We start from the raw sequence: 7,500 nt of genomic DNA, 5'->3' as shown, positions 1-7,500 counted from the left end.
CATGAAAGAGTTTGAGTTTTTTCAAAAGTTGTTCTTAGTTTTCTTCACTAATGGTCTAACCTTTTAAATAGCCCAATTTTGGCAGCAGTTTTCGCTTACGGCCATACCACCTTGGGCACGCCCGATCTCGTCTGATCTCGGAAGCTAAGCAGGGTCGGGCCTGGTTAGTACTTGGATGGGAGACCGCCTGGGAATACCAGGTGCTGTAAGCTTTTAAAAAAAAAAAAAGAGTGCCTGAGCTTCAAAAAGCCTTAAAAAGTCTCTGAGATTCTTCAGAAAGCATGAAAGAGTTTGAGTTTTTTCAAAAGTTGTTCTTAGTTTTCTTCACTAATGGTCTAAGCTTTTAAATAAGGCCTGGTTAGTACTTGGATGGGAGGCCGCATGGGAATACTAGGTGTTGTAAGCTTTTTTAAGAAAAAAAAAAAAGAGTCCCTGAGCTTCTTCAAAAAGCCTTAAAAAGTCTCTGAGATTCTTCAGAAAGCATGAAAGAGTTTGAGTTTTTTCAAAAGTTCTTCTTAGTTTTCTTCACTAATGGTCTAACCTTTTAAATAGCCCAATTTTGGCAGCAGTTTTCGCTTACGGCCATACCACCTTGGGCACGCCCGATCTCGCCTGATCTCGGAAGCTAAGCAGGGTCGGGCCTGGTTAGTACTTGGATGGGAGACCGCCTGGGAATACCAGGTGCTGTAAGCTTTTAAAAAAAAAAAAAAAAAAAAAAAGAGTGCCTGAGCTTCAAAAAGCCTTAAAAAGTCTCTGAGATTCTTCAGAAAGCATGAAAGAGTTTGAGTTTTTTCAAAAGTTCTTCTTAGTCTTCTTCACTAATGGTCTAAGCTTTTAAATAAGGCCTGGTTAGTACTTGGATGGGAGGCCGCATGGGATTACTAGGTGTTGTAAGCTTTTTTAAGAAAAAAAAAAAAGAGTCCCTGAGCTTCTTCAAAAACCCTTAAAAAGTCTCTGAGATTCTTCAGAAAGCATGAAAGAGTTTGAGTTTTTTCAAAAGTTCTTCTTAGTCTTCTTCACTAATGGTCTAAGCTTTTAAATAAGGCCTGGTTAGTACTTGGATGGGAGGCCGCATGGGAATACTGGGTGTTGTAAGCTTTTTTAAGAAAAAAAAAAAGAGTGCCTGAGCTTCAAAAAGCCTTAAAAAGTCTCTGAGATTCTTCAGAAAGCATGAAAGAGTTTGAGTTTTTTCAAAAGTTCTTCTTAGTCTTCTTCACTAATGGTCTAAGCTTTTAAATAAGGCCTGGTTAGTACTTGGATGGGAGGCCGCATGGGAATACTAGGTGTTGTAAGCTTTTTTAAGAAAAAAAAAAAAAGAGTCCCTGAGCTTCTTCAAAAAGCCTTAAAAAGTCTCTGAGATTCGTCAGAAAGCATGAAAGAGTTTGAGTTTTTTCAAAAGTTGTTCTTAGTTTTCTTCACTAGTGGTCTAACCTTTTAAATAGCCCAATTTTGGCAGCAGTTTTTGCTTACGGCCATACCACCTTGGGCACGCCCGATCTCGTCTGATCTCGGAAGCTAAGCAGGGTCGGGCCTGGTTAGTACTTGGATGGGAGACCGCCTGGGAATACCAGGTGCTGTAAGCTTTTAAAAAAAAAAAAAGAGTCCCTGAGCTTCTTCAAAAAGCCTTAAAAAGTCTCTGAGATTCTTCAGAAAGCATGAAAGAGTTTGAGTTTTTTCAAAAGTTGTTCTTAGTTTTCTTCACTAATGGTCTAACCTTTTAAATAGCCCAATTTTGGCAGCAGTTTTCGCTTACGGCCATACCACCTTGGGCACGCCCGATCTCGTCTGATCTCGGAAGCTAAGCAGGGTCGGGCCTGGTTAGTACTTGGATGGGAGACCGCCTGGGAATACCAGGTGCTGTAAGCTTTGAAAAAAAAAAAAAAAAAAAAAAGAGTGCCTGAGCTTCAAAAAGCCTTAAAAAGTCTCTGAGATTCTTCAGAAAGCATGAAAGAGTTTGAGTTTTTTCAAAAGTTGTTCTTAGTTTTCTTCACTAATGGTCTAACCTTTTAAATAGCCCAATTTTGGCAGCAGTTTTCGCTTACGGCCATACCACCTTGGGCACGCCCGATATTGGTACGATCCAGGAAGTGAATTGGCTGCAGTGGGTGAGGGAGGCTCACCATTTTGCTCTTGTTATTTTGTTTTGTTAAATACAGTTTTTGTTTGTTATTCGAGTCCTTTTTTTTTCATTTCTACACTTCCCAGCAGCCTAGGCTGTCTGGGGAGTTTGTTTGGTTATTTATTTATTTATTTACAAAATGGATGGATTACACGATAAAGACATGGATATGGCAGGAGGATCAAGACGGATTGGAGACCCTAGCATGGACAAAGGATTACGAGAAAGAAAAGACAAAGACAGAACAGAAAGGATGAGGATTTATACAAAGGAAGCAACTATAACGGTGGATTTAGCAGAGGTGCCGGATGGAAAAGCAGAGGATATTATTAAAGTTTTAACGGAACAGGTGGGACTTGATCAAATATTGGCAGTACGCTCCAAAAAGAATAAAGAATATGAAGTGACTTTAGCTACAGAAGAAACATGTGATGAACTATTAAATGGATTGGAAATTAAAGGAAAGATTTGTGAAGTCAAGAAACTAAAAGACAGAGTTTTTGTGGTTTCAATAATGCATCTGCCGGCCTACCTAGATGACACCATTATTGTGGAAAAGCTGGAAGGATGGGGAGTAATCCCCATCTCGCAAATCAGAAGGAGAGTCTACCCGGGCACAGAAATCGAAGATGGAACACGCTTCGTAAAAGTAAAATTTCCTAAAGAAGTGGCCTCGCTACCTTATAGTGCACGGTTTGAGACAGCGGAAGGAACGCAGTACTTCAGGATTATTCACAGCAGGCAGGTTAAAACCTGTCGGCTGTGTTTGAGTCCGGAGCACATCATCAAAGACTGTCCAAACTTTACGTGTTTCAAATGCGAAGAACAGGGCCATTTCGCGAGGGATTGCAAAGCTGTCAAGTGCCCGGAATGTTTTAAAGTTTTAAATAAGTGTGAATGCTGGATGGAAGGAGGAGAAGAGGAGACACAACAGGAACAAGAGGAGGCGAGGCAGATGCAGAATGAAACTAATGAGATTGAATCAAGTGAGTCAGAAGAACAGCAGAATGAAGAAGTGGAAGGAGAAGAGATCGAGGAAGAAACTGAAGGGGTCAGTGAACAGGAGATTGGAGGTGAGGAGGAGGAGGAGGAGGAAGAAGAAGAGGAGGAGGAGATGGAACACGAGAGACGGACACAAATGGACACATCAATAAAGACAACGGAACAGTGGAACAGAAGGGGATATGAAAGGAGTAAAAGGTTGAAAAAAGAAAGAGAAAAAGAAAAAGAAATCGGACAAGAGGGCAAAAGAAAGGACAAGGAATTAGGTGGAGTGGCAAGAAGAAGAATGCAAAAGGTAACACCTAATCTAGAAAATGCCAAAAGATTTATAAGAAAAGAAACAATCAAATGTATGAACAGGTTTGAGGTTTTAAAATGTATCGAAGAAGAAGAAGAAGCAGAAGAAGAAAATATGTAAAATGATGTCTTTTAAACTCTTAGTAATTTTATTTATGGTTTTGAATATGGTGATTTTAAATGCAAGAGGTCTACTAAATAGGGAAAAATTTGAAAGAGTAAAAGAGTTATGTAAAGAAGATGTTATTGTATTACAGGAAACTAATTGGAAAGATGAAATTATGGAAGATTTAAAAAAGAGGTGGGGTGGTGAAATATATTTTAATAATGGGGATGGAAGAATGGGGAGAGGAGTTGCTATTTTAGTAAGAAAAGAAAAGGATATTGAGGTTAAAGAAATATATGATGATGGAAAAGGAAAATGTATTGCCGTTGAAATAAGATATGAAGATAGAGAATTTATTTTGATTAATGTTCATGCACCTAATGAAGAAAAAGAAAAGAAGAACTATTTTAGTGCTTTAAGAGACTTAATGGAAAGTTGGGAGACCGTAATGATGGTGGGAGATTTTAATACAGTTTTCAATAAAAGAGATATGGCAGATGGAATGGTTTTTAAAACAGATATGGGGAGAAAAGAACTTAAAATGCTGATGGAAGAAAAAAACTTAATTGATGTGTGGAGAGAGAGACATGAAAGAAAAAGAGAATTTTCTAGAAAACAACTAGTTAGCAATTTCTTATGTCAAACAAGAATTGATCATGTTTTAAGCACAAGAAGTTTAGAATATTTTATTGAGGATATTTTGTATAAAGAAAACTCTTTAAGTGATCATAAGATGATTTTAATGAAGATGGATTTTAAAAAAGAGGATAAAGGGCCTGGAGTTTGGATTTTAAATACAGAGATTTTAAAGAGTGAAAGTTATAAATTAGGGATCGAAAAATTAATAGAAGAAGAAAGAAATGATGGGATGTACCTAGAAGATAAAAGAATATGGTGGGAAAATGTAAAATACGAAATAAAGAAATACTCAATAAAATACAGCAAATTGGTTCAGAGAGTTAAAAAAGCTAAAGAAAAAGATATAAGGAAAACATTAAAAGAAGAGTTAAACAAGAGAGAAGTAAATATACAAAACGTAATAGTTATGGAAGAAAATCTAAAGAAAATAGAGGAGAGTAAATGTAAAGGAGCAAGTTTGAGAAGTAAAGCAAAATACATGGTTGAAGGGGAGAAATGTACAAGATTTTTCTTTAACTTAGAAAAAAGTAAAGGAAGAGCAGAAATGATAAAAGAAATAAAGGGCAAAGATGGAGAACTAGTACAAGAAACGAAAGGAATGTTGAAGGAAGTAAAAAATTATTATGAAGAACTTTTTAAAACGAAGGGGTTAGATGAAGAGAAGAAAAATATACTGTTACAGCAAATATCAACGAGAGTAGAAATTAAGGACAAAGCAGAATGGGATAAAGGAATAGGACAGGAAGAAATAATACAGGCAATAGATCTTTTGAAAACAAAGAAAAGCCCAGGTATAGATGGGATAGGAAATGAGTTTTATAAGGTTTTTAAGGAGGAAATTAGTCTGATTTTAATGGATGTATATGAGGAGATTTTTAAGAAGGAAGGTCTAAATCAGAAGATGAGTTTAGGGCTGATGAAGCTAATATACAAAAGAAAGGGAGATAAAGCACTTTTAAAAAATTTTAGACCTATAACCATGTTAAACACGGATTTTAAGATTTTAGCAAAGGTTTTAGCAAATAGATTAAAGAATGTACTACCTAGCATAATAGAAACAAATCAGGCATATGGAGTAAAGGGACGAGACATAGCAGAAACAACAAGCAGTATAAGAGATATAATAAGTTACATGAATGGAGAAAAAAAGGATGGTTATGTCATTAGCTTAGACTTCGAAAAAGCCTTTGACAGAGTAGAACATGTTTTTTTATTTTCAGTTTTAGAGAAATTTGGGTTTGGGGAACATTTTATTAAATGGATAAGAATTTTATATAGGGATACAATAACAAAAGTTAAATGCAATGGATTTTTAACAGAACCCTTTGCTATTTCAAGGTCAATAAGACAAGGGTGCCCATTATCAGCTCAATTATATTCGCTGGTAGCGGAACCTTTAGGGTTGATAATCAAAAAGGAAAATAAAATAAAAGGAATAGAGATGAATGAAGGGAAAGAAATACAAAATATATATCAATATGCAGATGATACAACAATAGTAGTTAAAAATGAACTAAGTGTTAAACATGTCATGGAAAAAGTTGAATGGTACTGCCAAGGTTCTGGAGCAAAAATAAATGAGGAAAAAACAGTTTACATGAGATTTGGGAAGGTACCGGTTTTAACAGGGTGTTTTAACTTTACCCAAGTACAAGAAATTAGGATTTTAGGAGTGGTTTTAGGGAAAAATGAAAAAAGCATACGAGATATTATGTGGGAAGAGGTAGTAGAAGGAATGGAGAGGAGGTTAATATTCTGGAAAAACAGATTTTTAAATTTAAAGGGAAAGATTTTAATTGTAAATGTGTTGATGCTGTCTAAGATGTGGTATGTTTTATATGTGAATTCAATGCCTTTATGGGTAAGACAAAGATTGAAAACATGTATTTTAGAATTTTTATGGGAGAAAAAACCCCCAAGAATAGCTTATAATACTTTGATTGGACCGGCAGAAGAAGGAGGGATGGGTTTAGTAGATTTAGAACAAAAAATGAACAGTATGAGAGTTAAAGTGGTAAAGAAGTATTTGGATGAGGAAAATAAAGGGGATTGGAAAACTATAATGGAATTTTATTTAAACAAATGTGGGAATTTGAATTTGGGGGATAACATTTTATGGATGAAGTTAAAAAAGTGGATGATACAGGGGATACCAGATTTTTATAAAGAAGTTTTAAGTGCTTGGGGACTTTTTCTAACAGATGTGAATTTTAAACCATATGGAAGAGATAGCATTTTAAATCAACCACTGTTTTTAAACAAAAACATTGTAATACAAGAAAAGGAAATTTATTTTAAGAAATGGGTGGAGGTGGGAATTGTAAAAATAAGAGATATTCTATATGAATTCAAGGAGGGATTTTTACCCATGCAAGTGATTGTTGATGCGTTGGAGGAAGCGAAAGAGGAATATAATGTAAACACTATAAAGAAACAATACGAAGAAGTAAAAAATGCAATACCCGAAGATTGGTTGAATGTTATTCAAAGGGATGAGAAAAGCGAGAATAAAATAGAGGTGTTCTTAAAATTGCAAGAAAAGTTTGTAGATTTTAAGTCATGTAATGTTAAAAGGTTTTATCATTATTTTAGAAATTCAGTTTTTAAAAAGCCATTAGCAAATCAACTCTGGCTGAGGCATTTTAAAGAGATTGAAGAAAAGGAAATATGGAAAAACATGAAATGGATATTTATGGACACTGATTTAGAATGTTTGGACTTTTTTATAAGACATAACGTGATTTTCACGGGAATGCGCTTATGCAAAATTGGGAGAGAACAAGATGCGAAATGTAAAGTTTGCAACAAAGAAGATGAAGGTATTTTACACTTGTTTTTATACTGTGAAAAACTGAATCAATTTTTCATTGCCATGAAGGAGATAGTGAATAATTTAAGAGGTAAAGAGGAAGATTTAAGTTGGAATAGGATTTTTATGTTGGGACTAAATGAGGAAAACGGAAATAAAAAAGTGATTAATTTGTTGTTAGTCATAGCAAAAAGTGCAATCTGGAAAAGAAGGAATGTGGCAAAAAATAGGAATTTTGTAATGGACTTGTGTTTGTTTTTCAAAGGATTGGTTGAAGATTATTTGCATATTTTGTACAATTATTTTAAAATGGAAAATAATGTGGATTTGTTTTTCAAGATTTTTAATAGTGAAGTAAGGAAAATTTTAAAGAAACACAAACTGTTTTTTCTGACAGAAGATGTATTTTAAAAAGGTTTTGTGAATTATGATCTTGAATATGTTCAAATGTAATGTGAATTATGTTGTTGAGAAATAATAAAAAAAAAAGAAAAAAAAAAAAAAAAAGGCACGCCCGATCTCGTCTGA

At 34.8% G+C, this 7,500-nt stretch overlaps 4 non-coding genes across 4 annotated transcripts; all 4 read left to right on the top strand.

The window, feature by feature from the left end:
* Window positions 1-93: 93 nt before the first annotated feature.
* LOC143727837 (5S ribosomal RNA) lies at window positions 94-212 on the top strand. The gene has a single exon (XR_013199822.1). It is a non-coding gene; the product is annotated as a 5S ribosomal RNA (ribosomal RNA).
* A 362-nt stretch (window positions 213-574) lies between these two features.
* Window positions 575-693, top strand: LOC143726318 (5S ribosomal RNA). Its single transcript, XR_013198568.1, has one exon. It is a non-coding gene; the product is annotated as a 5S ribosomal RNA (ribosomal RNA).
* A 771-nt stretch (window positions 694-1,464) lies between these two features.
* Window positions 1,465-1,583, top strand: LOC143727836 (5S ribosomal RNA). The gene has a single exon (XR_013199821.1). It is a non-coding gene; the product is annotated as a 5S ribosomal RNA (ribosomal RNA).
* A 164-nt stretch (window positions 1,584-1,747) lies between these two features.
* Window positions 1,748-1,866, top strand: LOC143727835 (5S ribosomal RNA). Its single transcript, XR_013199820.1, has one exon. It is a non-coding gene; the product is annotated as a 5S ribosomal RNA (ribosomal RNA).
* The last annotated feature ends 5,634 nt before the right edge of the window (window positions 1,867-7,500 follow it).

The sequence above is a fragment of the Siphateles boraxobius genome, unplaced genomic scaffold (assembly GCF_051911475.1).
Source record: "Siphateles boraxobius isolate OS27281-9 unplaced genomic scaffold, OSU_SipBor_1 77, whole genome shotgun sequence".
Classification (NCBI taxonomy): domain Eukaryota; kingdom Metazoa; phylum Chordata; class Actinopteri; order Cypriniformes; family Leuciscidae; genus Siphateles; species Siphateles boraxobius.
The sequence above is the reverse complement of the archived record's forward strand: the minus strand, read 5'-3'. Positions and strand labels throughout refer to the sequence as shown.